This window comes from Callithrix jacchus, chromosome 5 (genome assembly GCF_049354715.1).
Source record: "Callithrix jacchus isolate 240 chromosome 5, calJac240_pri, whole genome shotgun sequence".
NCBI lineage: Eukaryota > Metazoa > Chordata > Mammalia > Primates > Cebidae > Callithrix > Callithrix jacchus.
Genome location: NC_133506.1, coordinates 62218365 through 62237269, shown reverse-complemented (window position 1 = coordinate 62237269; position 18905 = coordinate 62218365). Strand labels below are relative to the sequence as shown.

The window sequence follows — 18905 nt, the reverse complement described above, 5'->3', positions numbered from 1 at the left end:
GCTGGGGAGACCAGCTCACGGGGCTTCCATCAGCCCAGGACAGGAGGGAAAGCTGGAGCCACAAACCACTGCTCTCCCAGCTGTTTCCCTCTGCAGAAGTTCTGAGATGTAAGCTTTTTGTTTTCAGAGCTCTCTAGCCAAGAATAGCCTACCCTTGGAGTCAAGTCCTAGCTCTACACTCACTAGCTCTGTGATTCTGGGTAAGTCTTAAATTGTGAGCCTCAGTTTTCCTAATGTAAAATGGTAGTAAATATAGGCTTCATTTTGATTGTAAAATGATGTAGCTATTATGGGAAAGTTTAGTAGTTCCTCAAAAAATTATAGAGTTTCCATATGACCCAACAATTCCATTACTGAATATATACCCAAAGAACTGAAGACAGGTGCTCGAACAAAAACATGTACACAAATCTAACACAGCAGCATAATTCATGATAGCCAAAAGGTGGAAACAACCCAAATGTCCATCAGTGGATGAATGGATAGACAAAACGCAATATTCGTACAATGGAATATTATCTTAGCCATAAAAAGAAAAAATCTTGACACATGCTCCAACATGAGCGAACCTTGGAAACATCACACTAAGTGAATGAAGCCAGTCACAAAAGGACACATACTGTGTGAATCCATCTTGGTGAAATGTTCAGAAAATGCCAACCCATAGAGAAAAAGCAGAGGAGTGGTTGCCAGGGCTGGGGGAGGTGAATGAGGAGTGGCCTAATGTGTAGGGATTTCCCTTTGGGGTGATAATCTAACCCCTCTGTCACAAGACTACAGACGATATTGCACAGCTGAAGCGGGACTTGGGCTGGCACATCCGTGTGGTCCCCTCTGCTTCTCAGCGCACATCACCACTCTCCTTCCAGGCAAGGGTGGTGGTCAGAAGCCAACAAGTTCAACAACTTTCCCTGAACGCTTAGGAAGAAGGGAGGACAGTGTCAGGCATGTTCCATCTCCTACCCTGGGGCACAGAGGCAGGGCTCAGTGGAATAAGGAGCTCTGGGCATCACAGGCCACCCTATCCCACAAGGGGAGGAGGCACATCCTCCATGCAGTGGCCATGGCCAGCTGCTTGTGCTAAGATGGCTGATGAGGGCTCTTGAAAACAATGGGCCAAGCCCAGGGGTCCATTTAAAGACAGCTAAGTGCCTCTCAGGCCCTTGCCTTGGGGCCCTGGGGAGCACCAGGGGCTGGTTTCCCAAGCTACATTCCAGAGGAGAACAGGGTCTGCCCCTTTGCTAAGCCCTAGGCCAACAGCAACTGGCTCCAGATGCTAGCATTGTGATTTTGGGCAGGTCGAAAATTGTGAGCCTCAGCTTCCCTAATGTAAAATGGTGTAAAATACATTTCTGACCACTCTCTCCAGCTGCAGATACTTGCAGGCCAGGCCCTTTCCCAGTACCCATCGACACAGACTGAAGACTGGCAGGAGACAGGCCTCAGACCTGTAATTCTGGGAGTTCCATGGAAGGCTTGGTCAGATACGCCCAGCTGGGAACACTTGGTACACAGTGAAGAGGCCCATGAGTTCTACCCTCCAGGCACAGTGGCACTCGGAGCCTCAGAATGGTTCAATAGGAACAGCCCCAGAACCATTCTTCTTCAGCACAGATTTAGCCAGGCCATCCCCCGACTCAACTGCTCCAACTGCTCCAACAGCTCCAACAGCTCCCAGCCCAAGCTCCGTTCCCTGCACCAACTGCCCCACCTTGCCTCCTGGACCTGCTTGCCCCACGGCTACATGCTGCACAGCGCAGCCTCCTTTATTGCTGCCCTGCCAGAGAGGCCTGCCTGGCATCCTCCCCTCCTGGATCACTGTCCTGTGCTCCTTGAAGGGAGGCCCTGGGCAGAGGCCATGGCCCACCTGCAGGTCTGCCCAACTGCTCTGCATACTATGGTGAGAGATGCTTGATAAAACTCACTGTATTTACTCTATACACCTAGGTCAGTACCTTCTAATAAGAGCTTCAGTAAACATTTCTGAATGATGGAACAAGCCAAACCTGCTAGATTTATATTATAGATTTAATAATATAAATATTTGATTTATTTATATCTGTGATAGGTTTTATTTATAAGATAGAAACCATCAACTTTACCAAAATCCTATATTCATTAAGGGTTAACAGGATGATATTTGTACAAAAATCAGACAGTGACATGCTCTGCAAGGCATGAGGTGGAGAAGCAACCTGGAAAGAGATGCAGGCCCCTGAGGAACGGCCTTCCCATGATCAGTACCTAGGCCACCAAGGCCATGGTGTTGATCTGCAGCCACCACCCTAGCCTTGGGCCAAGGACTCTGCTGCAACCAGCAGATGGTAAAGTTGTGAGATGATATTGCATGACTCAATTTACACGAAACATCTAGGACAGGCCAACTGAAAAAGAGGGAAAGCAGAGGAGTGGCTGCCAGGGGCTTTGGGGAGGGTAGGATTGGGGGTGGCAGCTAAGGGGTGCAGGGTTTGTTTGGGGGTTGATGAAAAATGTTCTGAAATTAGATTGTGTTGGTGGTTGCATAACCATGTGAATATCCTAAAAGACAATGACTTGTACACTTCAAACAAAACAAAACAGAACGGTGCACAGATAATAGGGAAAAACTATGGGCTCAGCAGCAAGCAGGCCAGGTCCTTCTCAGCAGGCCTTTATGGCTTCATCAGGAGGGAGAGCTCACCTCCCTGCCTACCCTGGCCTGGAAGGCACTCTACATCCCACCTCTCCCCTAAGGTCTGGACATGGAAACTGAGGCCCAGACTTCCTAACTCCTAGCCCACCACAGCATGCCACCTCCACCACAGAAGCAGCAGGGACCATGTAGCCAGGACCAAAATCCCGAGACCCTACCTTTCTTTCTTTCTACTGGGATGTAACAGTGAGTGTCATCGCAGAGGCAAAGCTATTGCTCCAATTCCAAGGAGGCCCTCTTTTTTTTTTTTTTTTGAGACAGAGTTTCGCTCTTGTTACCCAGGCTGGAGTGCAATGACGCGATCTCGGCTCACTGCAACCTCTGCCTCCTGGGTTCAGGCAATTCTCCTGCCTCAGCCTCCAGAGTAGCTGGGATTACAGGCACGCACCACCATGCCCAGCTAATTTTTTGTATTTTTAGTAGAGACGGGGTTTCACCATGTTGACCAGGATGGTCTCGATCTCTTGACCTCGTGATCCACCTGCCTCGGCCTCCCAAAGTGTTGGGATTACAGGCGTGAACCACCGCACCCGGTGGCCCTCTTTTAAGATTCAACTCTGGTTCTAGAGATAGTGTGGGGTTTCTGAGTCATTCGTGTATTAATAGGAGGGGGCCTCCAAGACGTGAGCATCTGCTAATCCCAGCAGCAACAGTGTAGTGTGGGCCCGGTCCCAGCCTTGGTGCTGCAGTGGATGGGCTGGGCCTTCTGCTATAAGGGACTTTGTTAAGATGCTGCGGAAATGACCCATTCAGGGCTTTCCGGAGGGCATAGTTAGAACTGCTAAACTACTTTTTTTTTTTAAGGGAGAAAGAACAAAACAAGGACCCTTTTCACTTGCTACCAAGACCAGGAAGTTCCTCCTCACACCTGCTGTGCCAGGCTGGACTACTGGCTCTGACCACTGCCTAGGCTGCAAGATTACCCAGGCCCCTGCCAAGTGGCCAAGGGCCCTCTGCCAGAGGAGCTTCCCTTGGGAGCCCTCACCCAGCTAAGGCCCACTTTCTTCCTAAAACTGGTGCATGGGTAGATGGGAAGCGGGTGGGAGAGGCATGTGAACTGGGGAACAACAGCTTTTCACTCCCCTCACCCACCACAATGGTCAGCTTGCAGGATCCACCAATCAAGGGTTACACTATACCATATGCAACAATGAACTAAAAATGGAGCAGATACTTCAATGCAAGAACAAAAGCTATAAAATGCATGGAAGACCAAGGATAAAAGCCCCATAACACTGGATTTAGCAACCACTTCTTGGATATGACACCAAAAGCACAAGCAACAACAACAAAATAAACTAGACTTCATCAAAATTGAACCTTTGTATATCTAAGGACACTAACAAGAGAGTGAAAAGGTAACCCAGGGAAAGGAAGGGAATACTTGAAAATCACATATCTGATATCTAGAATAAAGAGCTCCTAAAACTTAACAACAAAAAACAAAAATAGACAAAGGATGTGAATATACATTTCTCCAAAGGAGATATACAAATGGCCAAGACACACATAAAAAGGTGCTTGACACGTTTTGTCATTAGAATATGCAAGTCACCTAGCACTTCAGAAGGCCAAAGTAGAATAGCTTGAGGCCAGAAGTTTGAGACCAACCTGGGCAAGATAATGAAACCTCATCTCTAAAAAAATAAAAAAAAAAAAAAACAAATAGCCAGGTGTAGTGTTTCTACAGTCCCAGTATACACAGGAGCAAGGAGGATCCCTTGAGCCCAGGAGTTTGAGGTTGCAGTGAGCTGTGATGGCACCACTGTACTTCAACCTGGGCAAAAGAGTGAGACCCTGTCTCTTAAGGAAAAAAAAAAAAAAAGAAAGAAAAGAAAATGCAAATCAAATCAGCCAAGTCACACTCACTAGGGTAGAAATTATTAAAAAAAAAAAACCAGAAAACTACAAGTGTTGGTGAGGACAAGGAACAACTGGAACCATGGTACAGCCAATCTGAACAGCAGTATGGAGCATCCTCAAAAAATTAAACCGGATTTTATAGATTTGCTGTTTCATTCAGCAATTCCACTTGTAGGTATATACCCAGAGGAATTGAATGTAGGGACTCAAGCAGATATTTGTACATCCATGTTCCATGGCAGCATTATTCACAATAGTCAAGAGGTGGAAGCAACTCCAGTGTCCACCAATAGATGGAATGAATAAACAAACTGTAGTATGTACCTACACTACAATATAATACAGCCATAAAATGAAATAAAATTTTGGTATGTGCCATTCTACAGATGAATCTTGAAAACATTATGCTAAGTGCAATAAGCCAGTCACAAAAGGACAGATATTGTATGATTCTACTTACGTGAGGTACCCAAAGTAGTCAAATTCATAGAGAGTAGAATGGTGGTTGCCAGGGTGAGAACAGGTACTGCCAAACTTCTTTTTTAAAATTTTGTACATGACCTATACCCCAGCTACTTCTCTCTGATATTTCTGTACCTGTCTTCATAGAAAACAGACCCTTTAGGGCTATACTGCTAGTGATGGACTCAGATGGGGAGGGCAGCAGGGATGCCAGTCAGTGAAGGAAGAGACTGCAGGACAGGCCAGGAGCTGTCTGCAAGGGCAGTCCCAAGTTCCCACCCCCAGGGCATGAAACAGTTCCAGCCCCAACCCAGAGGAGTCCCCAAGTGGACAGCTCCCAAAGCTCATGGGAGCTAGTGAGACCTCAAGTTCCATCCCAGCTGTCTGAGTTAGGAGGGCCGCTGGGAGAGAGCTCAGAACTGAGAACACCTCATTGGCCTCCTGTGGCCAGGAAGAAAGGACAGAGTAAATTTGCTATGTCACCAGCAGAAATGCCCAGCCTCTCCCAAGGCCCATGTGCCTCTGAGTGGGGATGGGACACCATACATGCACAGCCTCAGAGCTGCCCCATCCTCCCCCCACCTAGTGCCACTGGCTGCCCTGAAATGCCTTTGTCCAGAGGCACCAACCCACAGCCAAGTTACAGCCCTGTCCTCAGGAGGCTATCCTCCTCCTGCAGAGCTGGGCTCCCCTTAAAAGGGAAGAGGGGAGGAGTCTGAGAATAAGTGGAACTCAGTTCATCAGAGCGATGAACCATGCAGAGGGTCCTGAGTGAGCCCCACAGGAGCAGACAGCAGGAGCCAGGGCTGTTCCACATATAGAGAACAGAAACCACCAGGGAGGGGCTAGGGCTATGGGGCAGGACCACCATCCCCCAAATCTTTTAACTCCATGGCATCCACTGGACATCAGGCTTGGGATCACAGTGATGAGGAAGACATGGAGCCTGCCACAGACTTCATGATCCGGGAGGAAAAGACACAACCGCTGAGAGATGAGCACTTGTGGGATGCAGGGGCAAGGAGGCCTGGTTTGGAAGATTCAGATCTCTTAAGGTGGCTCCAGACACAAGACTTGAGACTTGTCCTGGGAGATCCCGACAGAAAGAGCTAGGTCCATGGAGCAGGAGGGCAGAGATAAGAGTTCAGCTGGAGACAAGAAAGGGGGGTTACCCAGGCCTTTCACCAAACACGTTCTGTCCAACAAGTGTGAGGTGCATTGCTGCCACTGCATACACAGGGACACCAGCTGGACAAGCGCAGCAGCATGCCTAAGGTGGACCACGCTGCCCGCAGCCCCCGCACACCTGGTGAACATTATTATTTACCCAGCAACTGCTCTGTGCAGTGCCAATGACCATCATGTGACAATGAACAAAACTGATGAAACCTGGTCTGGACGGCTGCCCTTCCAGAGCAGTCAGGCAAGCTCCACAAATAGCAGGGTGGGTAGCATGCCACAAAGTGGGGAATGGCCTCAGTGAGAAACCTGCAGACACAGTAGGAGAGGCCTTCTGGGGACAGAGTGAGTGAGCAGTGCTGGGGAAGGTGACCCCGCTCGAGGGAGCCTGGGCACGGGTCTGACCAGACATCACACTCAGGAAGTTAGGAGGCTGCCTGACAGCCAAGTCAGTTTGCAGTTCCTACTTGGTCCTGCTGCCTTTGTTTAACAGGCAGAAGAGTATGAACAAGTCCTACAACTATAGAACACGTGGTCCTGAGAGGGACGCCAGCTTCAGCCTCCATAGCTGTTCCCCAGCACAGTCTCTCAGGTGTCACCTGTTGCCAGGTCTCCCTCCTCAACAGAAGCAGAAAACAGAGCCCCCTGGACACATGGGCCAGCAGGCAGATGCCCAGGCCACAGGGAAGATGGTGGAAAGCCCCTGGCAAGGCTCCTGTCATGGCCTGAGCCCCCACTTCCTAGCTTTCCTCTCATGACCTGGGCCCCCAGGCCTGCCTCAGGATATCTGCCAGGGGCCTCCATGGCCAGGGTGCTGGTCATCCCTGTCCTTAAGGGCAAGTCTACTGGCACCTCCTTTCCAGGTCTTTCTTGGAAACTTGGCCTAGAGTGGCTTCCTCTCTGAGTCACTATGGTACTTTTTTATTTTTATCTTTTTCAAACTTTTTTTCTTGGTATTGTTCCTTGTGGAGTAGGCACCCCCCACCCATAGGCACTGTGCCTAGAGGATTTTTTTTTTGTTTTTTAAACTTTTAAAATAACCTTTTAATTTCAGAATAGATTTAGATTTACAGAAAAGTTGAGAAGAGAGCGTGAAGAGTTCTCCTATACCCCTCACCCAGTTTACCCTGTTATTAAGACCTTACCTCAGTGCAGTGCATTTGCTACAATAAATAAACCAGTACTGACCTGTTATTAACTAAAGCTCACACCTCATTCAGCACAACTTGATTCAGCTGACCTCAGCTTGCATCTATTATCCTCTTCCTGCTCCAGGATCCCACTCAGGACCTGCATCACATTAAGTGCCCTGTCCCAAGGTTCCTTTCAGCTATGACAGTTTCTCAGACTTTCTGTGTTTGGGCGACCTTGATGGTTTTGAGGAATGCTGGTCAGGTGTGTTACAGATTGCACTTCAATTTGGGTTTGTCTGATGTTGTTCTCATGATTATACTGTGGTTGTATGTTTTAGGACGGACAATCACAGAGGTGACGTCCCCTTATCTGCCCATCCTTTAAGGCTTCATGACTGATCATTGTTGATGATGAACTTGAGTGCCTGGCAGGGGTCATGACTGTCAGTTTCTCTGCTGCAAAGCTCCTCCCCACCCCTGTGCTCTCTGGAAGGAAGTTACCACTCAAACGGAGTGGGGAGCTATGGTCATCTCCTTAAGGAGGAGTAGCTGCATAAATTACCTGGAATTCTGCACAGGACATTTTGTCTCTTCCTTTTTCTTTCTTTCTTTGCTAAATCATTTATTTATTTAGCAAAGAAATAAATAATTATTTCCTTCCCATTTCTTTCTTTGCTAAATCATTTCCTTATGCCAATATGAACTTGTGGCTATTTTATACTTTGGATTATAATTTGTCTTAGTCTGTTTTGTGCTGCTATAAAAGAATACCCGAAGGTGGGTCATCTACAAAGAAAAAAAGGGTTATGTGGCTCACAATTCTGGATGGCTAAAAATTTCAAGATTGGCCATCTCATCGGGTGAGGCCCTTGCGCTGCTCTACTCACGGTGGAAGGCAAATGGGCACCGGTGTGTGCAGAGAGCACATGGCAAGAGAGGAGGGCGAGAGTGAGAAGGAAGCTGCCAGGCACTTTTTAACAACCAGTTCTCAAGGAAACTAACAGAGTAAAAAATCCACTTGCACTCCTACCCAGGGCATTGAACTACTCATGAGGGATCTTCCCTCAAGACCCAAACACCTCCCATCTAGGCCCCACCTCCACACTGGGGAACAAATTTCAACATGAGATTTGGAGGAGACAAACATCTACACTACACCATAATCCAACATTAAACTATTTATTTTGTTGCCCAAATTGTTCCATCTTTGGCCACTGGGGGCTTTTCAGCCAGCTTCTATGTACCCCTGACCTACCGCCATCTGCATGTGCACCTGTACAGTCTCAAAGCACTTCCTGGCACTACAAGGTGCTTCATGTACCTTTAGGGTATATTTCCTGTCCCAGCCCTAGAATCAACCATTTCTTCCAGAAGCCTTGGTTCACTTTTATTGCGAAGTGCCATTTAAATTCAAGATCTGGGTGACAGGTGAGCTCATTGCTTTGCAGGCCTCATGGCATCATCTTCTTCTTTTTTTTTTTTTTTTTAAGACAGAGTCTTACTGTGTTGCCCAGGCTGGAATGCAGTGGTGCGATCTCGGCTCACTGCAACCTTTGCCTCCTGGGTTCAAGCAATTCTCCTGCCTTAGCCTCCTGAGTAGCTGGGACTATGGGTGTGTGCCAACAAGCCCAGCTAATTTTTGTCCTTTTAGCAGAGACGGGGTTTCACCATATTGGTCAGGCTGGTCTCAAACTTCTGACCTTGTGATCTGCCTGCCTCGGCCTCCCAAAGTGTTAGGATTACGGGCGTGAGCCACTGCTCCTGGCCAGGTCTCAAGGCTTCTAGTCCCTCTCCGCTAATGGATCAAGGAAACAAAAGTATATATAACCTGTGTATACCACATATCTATAATCACTTCTTTCTGTATCCTTAAGTATCTTTATTAAAGTCTCTATCAACCAAACACACTAGTACCTCTGTGGATCACTCTAGCCTCCTTCCCTTGCCTACCTGTTCCTTGTCACTGCATGTAGCAGTGGCTCCTGCCACCTGCTGTCCATTTGCTTAACTGTTCAACCCCAGTACACACGCATGGTGGTCTCAAAAGTGTCAGTACCCCTGTGGGAGAACTGCTTCCCCTTGAACACAGAGCCTATAAATGGCTCTTCTGGCCTCCAAGTTTGCAGATTCCACTCCGCTAAAAAGGTGCACACTTCCTTTTACCCCACTGCCTGGAAGTCCCTCTGGTGAATTCTCAGAGAAGAACTTGCCATGGTGCTCTATATACCTATGAGCTCAGCAGTGGGTAGAACAGATTTTAGTTGAGTATTTTATACCTTCGCCATGAGTTTTTGAGACCTTTTCAAGGCATGTTTGGATAAGAAATGAGGGGAAAAACAGTGGCGAGGATAAGGAGAGGACACAGAGGAAAAGGGAGAGAAGGGGGCTAAGGGCCCTTCAGCCTGTCTGGGTGCTTTCAAAAATCTGTGGACCAGGGTCAGGGGAAGAAGTTGTGCTAGAGAAGAGGCAGCGCTGGCACACAGGCAGGCGGAGTGCTGCTGCTGGTGGCCTCAGATGGAGCTTCCTGTGTCCCAGCCTGCCTGGTCTCCAAGTCCACCTGAGCCTGAGAGGGAGAGAGCACTGCTTTGCCACATGGCATAACTGCCTTTTCTGCCCAAAGGCCTGCCAGGCAGATGTAGAGAAAGCAAGCTGTTTTTGCTACAGTAAGACTGAAAGCAATGCAGCTATGAGGCCCATAACATTCACCCAGCCCCAGCCCCAGCACCCTCCTGGTCACTCCTAGGGGATCTAAAGCAGAGAAAAGCAACTTCAGGGGTCCCAGACCTCTCTAGAGGCTAGAGACAAAGGCCAGCTGGCTTAAAATGGAAGGTTTTAAAGCTTAAAGCAATGGTTCCAAACTTTTGCTGAATAATGGAATCGCCTGGTAAGATTTCAAAATAGAGGTTCCATGCCCAGAGACTCAGATTTAAATTCTCTGGGGTAGGGCTAGGGCATAGGAATTCTTAAAAGCTTCTTTAGTGTTTCTAATGTCTAGCCAAGGCTGGGAACCACTGCCTCAAAGGGAAACCTTGGTCTCTATTTGATGCCAGAGGCTTGGCTCTGATGGCTGTCTGTCCGTCCCAGCCTGGCTACCCAGCTGTACTAAGTCACTTACAGCTTTTTGATGGGCCAAAGAGGGCCTGATGAAAGCAAAGAAAAACAGAAATGTGCAGACAAAATGCAGCTGTAAAGAGCCTGCTGGCAGTGGGGGTGAATGGACACACTAGAGCTATGATTTCATTAAATGCTTGGGGGCAGTACCCTGGAAGGCCATGCCAGTCACAGGAAAGAAAACAAAACCTTCAGGCAGCCTGAGGGACAAGGCAGCAGGGAGGCCGTCCTTCTCCAGCAGGCCTAGGAAACAGGAAGAGGTGGTGCCTGTGTAAGGCAACTGCTCTGTCTACAGGGAAATGGCCCTTGCAGGTGTGTGAGGTGGGAGATGTGGAGAGAGCTCCAGGGAGGCCCCTGAGTAGTGAGCAGCCTCTGCAGCCCTGGCCCTAAGCTGGCACACCATGGGCTCTCATACATGCACCTTCTTGCCAAACACTTTCAGACCCAGAGGGCAGCAGGCAGGCACAGAGGAATCCACGCAAGCTGGAAGCCCAAAGGACTTCAAATCACCTGCTGGGGAGAAACTCAAGATTCCAAACCAGCCAGAGAGATGGGAACTCAAGAATGAGCTCAAGACACAACAGGAATCTCTGGGTTTCCCCAGCCTTTAGGGTCTCAGACACAAAGGGGACAAAGGAGGGTAAGGATGGCCCTTTAGCAGGTGATGTGCAGGACCAGCCTGGGCCTGTGTGCCAAATCCATTTGAATACAGGTCAGGCCACAGCCCTCCTTGCTGCCCGCCAGGACACTGGACTCCAGAGGAAGCTGCTATGTGAGATGATGCAGATGTCTGCCTGCCCAACAGCATCAGGCTCACAAGGCACTTGCCAGCCCCAAATCTTCTAAGGACAGGTCTTGTGCCCAAATGCCAGATACTGAAGCAACCTGAATAGCACCCAGCCTCTGTCTGGCTCCTGCTCCCCACATCTACCCGAACATGGCAGCAGCCTCGAAGTCCCCGCCCTGCCCAGGAGCTGAGGTTCCTTCCTGAGGACTCATGGGGTTTGTCACTGGGAGTAACTGAGCTTCCTGGCTGTAAGTCCAGAACCCTGGAAGAAGCACCCTGTTGTTCTCAGAACTGATTCACAGAGAAAACCCACAAACACCAACACTGTCACTCTAAAGGCAGGAGCGGGGGCTAGAGCCCATTAAATCCTGACACTCTCCAGGCTACACTTTGAAAGGACAGGAGCAGGAGCTAAGAATCAACCAAATGTGTTGTAGAGAAAATGTTCCTTGAGAAGGGGGTATGACATTAAGTTCCTCTTTGGCTTATTTTCTGCTTCCAAAGACTTCCCAACCCAATAAAATAACTATTAAGAACTGAGATTGAGATCCTCAGCCAGCATTCCAGGAAGGCCAGCATCTGGGAAAGAAGTCCTTATCTTGGATGCTCTCATCTGCCTCTCTCCCACTGGGAATTCCCAATCTGCTTCTCAGAAATCCAGCTTGTTATGGGAGCTCTGTATCAACAGTGATGTTTGAACTTCCATCCTTACAGCCTGCCACTCCCACCTTGTCCTTCCAAGGTTGAGAATAGGTACAGTTGGTCAGTTATGATGGCACAGTGGCAATTTCTTTCCACATGTGGGTCTTTTTCCCTTGTGTTCAGCCCTGACCCACCCATCTTCTGGGACTGACGTACCTTCCAGACTAAACAGCTCTCCATCCCAGATCTCTCCACTGGGTCTGGCCAGCCTTCACCGGTCAACACCATTGAGGGACTCAAGAGGACCCGGTTTTGGAAGGAGGAGAGGGAACACTACATGGATCCTGCCTGGTGGGTAAAGTCCAGGTCTCAAAGATCCCAAGCTCTGTGAAGGGTGGGCTCTGGGGTGCTCTTGGCACCCTCTCTCAGAAGTGGTGGAGGCCAACTATCTTAAGATCACAGATGCTGCCCACACCAGGCTTGGCATGTTTCTGCTGCTGCCTGCTCAGGATAAAGTTCTCTGGGCAGAGGGGCTTCTACAAGTCGACCACAAAGGGTGAAGAAGCAGAAACACTGAGACATGGCCACAGACTCACTAGAAAAGACCAAGAGTGTAGGAATCAGTTTCCTTTCACCTGTTCAGTCACTCAGTGGACAGTGGGATACTGGGCACCTCTGCTGTGTTGGGCACTGGCAGGGCTGAGAGAGACATGGTGGTGAGCCCACCCCGTGTGTTGCAGCAACACTCTGCAGACACTTTGCCCTGGCCAAGCTCCCACGCCCACCTGGAGATGCCGTGTTTCCTGATCATGGCACTGGCTACAAAGGTGTGGTCAGTCTGTGAAGCTTCATCAAGCTGAACCTATGATGTGAATGTTCTGTCTTATGGCTTACCGCAATAAAGTTTCTTTAAAAAGCCTCCTTTTGAGTGGTAGATGTCCTATATGGGGTGGGAACGGCTATTTTAAAGATAAAAACCCTAAGCTGTATTGAAAGGAAGGCCCTGCCTTGGCCATCAGGCTGGTAATGGCTGAGATGGAAGTAGGGCCCAAATCAGACCCCCTTCCCATAGCCCTGGAGTCACACTGTTTTCAGCCCTTACTGGAAAGCATCTCATTATAGAACTTCGGATAATCAGAGACAGCATCTCTCACAAAACCACCGGTGAGTGAGTGCCTGCCCTTCTCTGCCTCAGTGGGCTGACTCAATGGCAAAGGGACCCATCCATCTCTGAGGTGAGACCTTTCCTGTCTTGAGTGCCTCCAAGCCAAGGCGAACAGGGACCTCACCCCTACCCCCTTCTTACAGGGAGAGAGCAGTCCTGCCCCAGTTAAGAGGGGGAATGGAGGGGTCCCACCCAGTTTCAAGACTGACTCCACATCCCTAGGAGTGTGGGTGTAGAAAGATGTATGACCTCACAACAGCAATGGGCAACCCTGGACTCCTAGGAGACTGTTGGCCAGGGAAGAACAATGGGTGCTGACCAAGGCCTGCAGTGAAGAAGTCCAACAGCATCCCTGTTGGGCCCTCAACCCATACCACCATACCACCAGGAGGAAGCAATGCCCATCCCAGGTTCCACTGAATGGGATTAGTGTCTACTTCAGGATGAACAACAAAAGTCTATTTGTAGGCTTCTGTGTGAGGTTTACATAAACCTAAAGTGGGCTAACTGTGACAGGGAAGATAGGAGAAAGTAGCAAACACACCCAGTGGATACCTGGGACCACTCTACCAAAGCACCTGGAAGCAACAAGGCCCCTCTCAACTCCACCACATGCCAACCCTCCCCAAACCAAGAAGAACCCCAACAGAGAAACCTGAACAAGTGCCCACACTGGGCCCCAGAGTGAGCTCAGGGCAAAAATGAAGCAGGGGCTTAAGGACAAAGCTGGTGGCCCATACCACTGAGCCAAAGGCCCACACTTTCGTGAAAGATGGAAGGGAGACGGGAAGGGTGGGTGCTCCGAAGGGAGGCAATGGCTCCCTGCAGCAAGCTAGCTGGCATGGCACTGAAACCTCATGGGTAGCTGAGAGGGAGGCAAGGAGAAGACGCAGTAGAAAGAAAACAATCAGGGGTCTGCCTGTGACACAGGACAGGTAATCAGCTAGCAGCCAGGGGCAGGTGACAGGGACAAAAGGAAGGACGGGGAAACAGTTCTGCCTTCGTGGCTCCTTACCTAGGCTTGAATGCAACCTTGGACTGGTCAGCAGGAAAGAAGGATGAAAGACATAGCCACCCAGCCGGCAGGAACAACAATCCTTGCCACCCACCTTCATGCCACATCTCCTTTACTGGTGCGACACAGAAGTAATTCTCTATCAGGAAAAGAAAAATGTTCTGTTGGTTCACCAACAACTCACTCACAGCCAAAGGCTCTATGCAGCAGCACCCCATGGTCATGCAGCCTGGTACACTGCTGTATGCGCATCCAGAAAATAGTTGCTCACGTCCATGAGCCACGGGGGCTGGGATCATGTTAGATGATGCAGGCACATGATCACATAGCAGTGGGACAACTCGGACTCTCTAGTCACAGTTTTCCTCATCTGTATAATGGAGGTAAGCATGGGGCTTATTCCATAAAGGATTAAATGAGAGTGTTTACAAGCACTGTGTTACATGAATATCTGACATGCAAACAAGACAGACATTATTCATTATCATCTTAGTTTTACTCCTGAGGAAACGGGCTCACACACCCATTCCCAGAGCCACCAGGGACACACAAAGTTCCTTTCCTCTGGGAAAAAGCTAAATGATGACTGTGCCCGAGAAAACACCTGGTCTCCCATCCTAGGAGATAACTCATTGCTGAAAAGGAACAAAGAGGCTTTACTTGAAGATTTGGTTCTTTCAGCTTAAAATAAAGTGAGGGCATCAAAAGTGAGAGCAATCATGTGCAAAGGGCCATTGTCTGAGGCAGGATGTAGGACAGCATTTTTGAAACCAATCTTTTTTTCTGCAGAGAATTATACTTCCATCTTTTTCAATACTCTTTTCAGCCCCCACCCCTGATGTCCTGATATAGCAAGTAAGAGAGGGAGAACAAATATTTGTTCAGGAAGGAACAAATATTAATGCTGACAACCCACTGGAAATTACTTAACAGGCAGAGCAGGGACCTGAGAGGGGCAGGGTTTTTTTTTTTTTTTTTTAACAGCAAAAGCGTTTGTCTCCTGCAAAAACAAATTTGCTTTGGTCAGGCCATGAACTTCAACTGTTTCCATGTAAAAAGAGAAGGCAAAACAGAAGGATCAAAGCACAAGGTGAGCTGGTTAAACTCTACCAGGGCCTCCAATTAGGCAGCTTACCAAAAATAGCTGCTGCTCCCAAAGAGCCACTGCAAGCAGATACCCTCATGGCTGCTGGCCCTGGGGTCTGAGCTGCTTTCCCAGCAGTGCTGATGGGGACACAGGGCTGGGGACAAGGCCAGCTCCTGGCAACAAACCTGACTTCCTTAGCTCCAGGCCTTGGCATGGAGGAAACAGGCCAGCTGTACCTGGAAGCTGGCACACATGGGTCTTCCAACCCTAGCATACCCACACTTGTGTCAAAGTATGTGAGGCCTGCATGTAGCATCAACTCTTGGGGCCCATGCCAGACAGAAGTGGTTACAAAAAGGATAAACAGAGGTCCACCCCTAGAAGGGTGCAGGTATGACTGGGTAAGGACAGGAAGAAGAATTATACAGAGCTGTCTGTCCACAGTGTTGACCTCAATGTTGTCCAGCAGGCCCCTAACCTTTGAGATGTTTCCTTCAGAGTCCTTTGTGGACAGGAGTCTACTAGCTGCGCTGGAAGTGCAGACGATGGAGGGTAGCACCTGGGCAGCTGTGTCAGCCCAGGCCTGGTCTCTCTTGGGTGTGCGTATACCAAGCACACGCGACATGACACATGGCCATCTTGCTGACTCCTTAATGACCCTGAGAAGGGAGCTGTCACCACTGCACAAGTGAGAAAGTGGCTTAGCCAACGCTACTCAACTAGTGACTGGTGGACCTGCTTGCACACTCCACACATGCCCTGACCATCACCTGCCCCAACACAGTGACCTGGCAGAGAGGAAAGCCTGACAGTTCCACACTGCACTCACCCTCGGGAGGCCCAGGTGTCTCAGCATTGGCTTTCTTGGCATCTCCCACAATGCCCGGCACAACACAGAGCACAAGGGAGGTACTCATATAGGCCAAAGGAGAGGCAAGGACCTTGTGCACTTGGGGAGCTGATGGCATAGCCCCTTTCCTGACCTAAGGCCTTGCCTTGACTATGGCCAAAGCAGACAGGAGTGGCCCATAAAGACAGGAAGGGAGACTGGGTGCGGTGGCTCATGCCTGTAATCCCAGTGCTTTGGGAGGCCAAGGCGGGAGGATTGCTTGAGCCCAGGAGTTCGAGACCAGCCTGGGCAACATAGGGAGATCCTGTCTCTATTTTTTAAAAATAAAAACAATTAAAAATAATAATAAAGATAGGAAAGGGAAGCCTAGAAGCCAGAGGACTACATCTACCTAGACGTTTCCTAGTCCTCAACCCTCAGCTCCCTGAGGCTGACATTTGAGCCAAGAGTAAGCCAGTCCTCCTTTAGGCCAAGCCTGACCTCCTGGACAACGGGATGGTGAGCTAAGGCAGGCAGACTTTTTGGGAATGGCTTGAAGGGAATCCATGACCTGGAAAGGGCATTAGAACTGCAGCTGCCTGAGCAGTCTATATACCTGCAATGGGGCCACAGCAGGACCTATAGCTGTTACACCCACCACAGGGGCCACAGCAGGACCTATAGCTGTTACATCCACCACAGGGGCCACAGCAGGACCTATAGCTGTTACACCCACCACAGGGGCCACAGCAGGACCTACAGCTGTTACACCCACCACAGGGGCCACAGCAGGACCTACAGCTGTTACACCCACCACAGGGGCCACAGCAGGACCTACAGCTGTTACACCCACCACAGGGGCCACAGCAGGACCTACAGCTGTTACACCCACCACAGGGGCCACAGCAGGACCTATAGCTGTTACACCTGCCACAGGGGCCACAGCAGGACCTACAGCTGTTGGCTTTTTCTGTTCTATTTCTAGAACTCTATCCTCAGGAAATAATTCTCAGGCAGGAAAATATCCTCACTGCTGTCTACACTACTGTTTAATGTTGCTGAAGCTTTTTTTTTTTCAAGTAACTGTGTGTGTGTGTTTGTATATATTTTTTCTTTCTTTTTTTAATCTTTTTTTTTTTTTTTTGAGATACAGTTTCACTCTTATTGCCCAGGCTGGAGTGCAGTGGTGTGATCTCGACCACTACAACCTCCACCTCCCGAGTTCAAGCGAATTCTCTTGTGTCAGGCTCAGCTCGAGTAGCTGGGATTACAGGTGCCCACCACCACATCCGGTTAATATTTGTATTTTTAGTAGACACAGGGTTTCACTCTGTTGGCTAGGCCAGTCTTGAACTCCTGAGCTCTGGTGATCTACCTGCCTCAGCCTCCCGAAGTGCTAGGATTACAGGCATGGGCCACTGTGCCCAGCCTTTTCTTTCTCAAAATCTGGACGTAACATTACTGAAATGTTAAACTCTGCTTCTTAACCAGTTGGCAGGTATCACTGGGCCTGAGACCAGGAAGGGACTTTCTTGAGGGTGAAGTGAGCCTCTCCCTTGCTCAGAGGATCACACAGTGCAGCAGGACACAGCAGAAGGTTCCCCTGCCTTCTTCCCAACTCTTAAGATAAATTCCCTGAGTGAAGCAGAAGGGTGGTAGAGAAGACAGGATATAGCACTCTACTGAGTTCTGGTTTAAATCCATAGTTATCCTAAAAAACTGTTATTATTCTCCACATTCTGCAAATGAGGAAATTTAGGTTTCGTGAGATTGCAAAACTGTTCAAGGTTAGCTAATGCAGCGTTCCCCAAACTTTTTGGCACCAAGGACCACTTTTATGGAAGGCAGGTTTTCCAGGGTGGGGGGGAATGGATGGATGGTTTCAGGATGATTCAAGTGCATTACATTTATTGTGCACTTTATCACATACTCACCATAATGTAGAATCAGTGGGAGCCCTGAGCTTGTTCTTCTGTAACTACATGGTGCCATCTGGGGGTGATGGGAGACAGTGACAGATCATCAGGCATTAGATTCTCATAAGGAGCACATGACCTAGATCCCTCTCATGCCCAGTTCAGAATAGGCTTCATGCTCCTATGAGAATCTAATGCTGACAAGAGATGGAGCTTGAGCGGTAAGCCTCACTTGCCTGCTGCTCGCCTCCTGCTGTGCAGCCAGTTCCTGACAAGCCATCAACCTGCCTGAGCACTTGGGCACTGGCAATCCCTGAGCTAACAGATGGGAGAACTGAAATACACACACACACACACGCACACGCACACGCGCACACACACACAAGTTATATATTTTTTGACAAACTGCTTGAAGACATACTAATCCAATTTCGTTTGTTTTGACTGGTTAGACAAGGGAAAAAAAGTCCAGCTTGAAATGAGCTATGAATCTGGCCTCTGCACCTTAGACTCACTGGGCCAGTTATGCCATGTTTTCCAAGAACCATTTGTGCACTGCAGCCTGTACCCCAAGCCAGACTGAACTGGGTGATTCAGGAGGGGTACCAAGGCACTCTGGAAACCTTGGATCTCAAGTCCCCATCTCTTTGGGATGGGGAAGTGTAGGCTTCCAAATTAACGTGTTTCCAACTCAATGCTAAACCTGTACCCTTCTATTCAAACCTCTATTCAGGATAGCTACAGTGCAGGGTAGAGCCTGGTCAGAGCTACCAAAGGGCCTCCAAAAGACTGGCCTCCCTTCCCAGTGCCATCTCAGGAGAAGATCACCCCACAAGGATAAATGTCCCTTTGCCTTCTATCAACCGGCCCAAGTGACATCAAGTGGAGATGTGCCACCTGGAAGGATGCTTCCTGGAGAACATCTTTTCATCTTTGTGGTTACCTATTTTCACAAAATTGACACTTTTTACAAAATTTGAACAATACATATGTTGGTTTTATAATTGGGAAAAATACTTGGAAC

General features: G+C 49.0%; 1 protein-coding gene and 1 long non-coding RNA gene across 14 annotated transcripts in view; one reads left to right on the top strand and one right to left on the bottom strand.

Annotated features, from left to right (window-relative positions):
* MPRIP (myosin phosphatase Rho interacting protein) overlaps window positions 1-18905 on the bottom strand; it is a 155248-nt gene that overhangs the window by 70308 nt on the left and 66035 nt on the right. The gene's annotated exons all lie outside the window — the stretch shown is intronic.
* Window positions 1715-18905, top strand: part of LOC118153651 (uncharacterized) — a 36920-nt gene continuing 19729 nt past the window's right edge. For 4 of the 6 annotated variants that reach the window (XR_013535326.1, XR_013535324.1, XR_013535323.1 and 1 more), the window contains exons 1-2: window positions 1715-1900; window positions 3497-18905. The exon at window positions 3497-18905 is cut by the window's right edge. This is a non-coding gene — a long non-coding RNA (uncharacterized LOC118153651). The remainder of the gene's footprint in view (window positions 1901-3496) is intronic. The other 2 variants (XR_013535327.1, XR_013535325.1) reach the window with 1 other exon arrangement.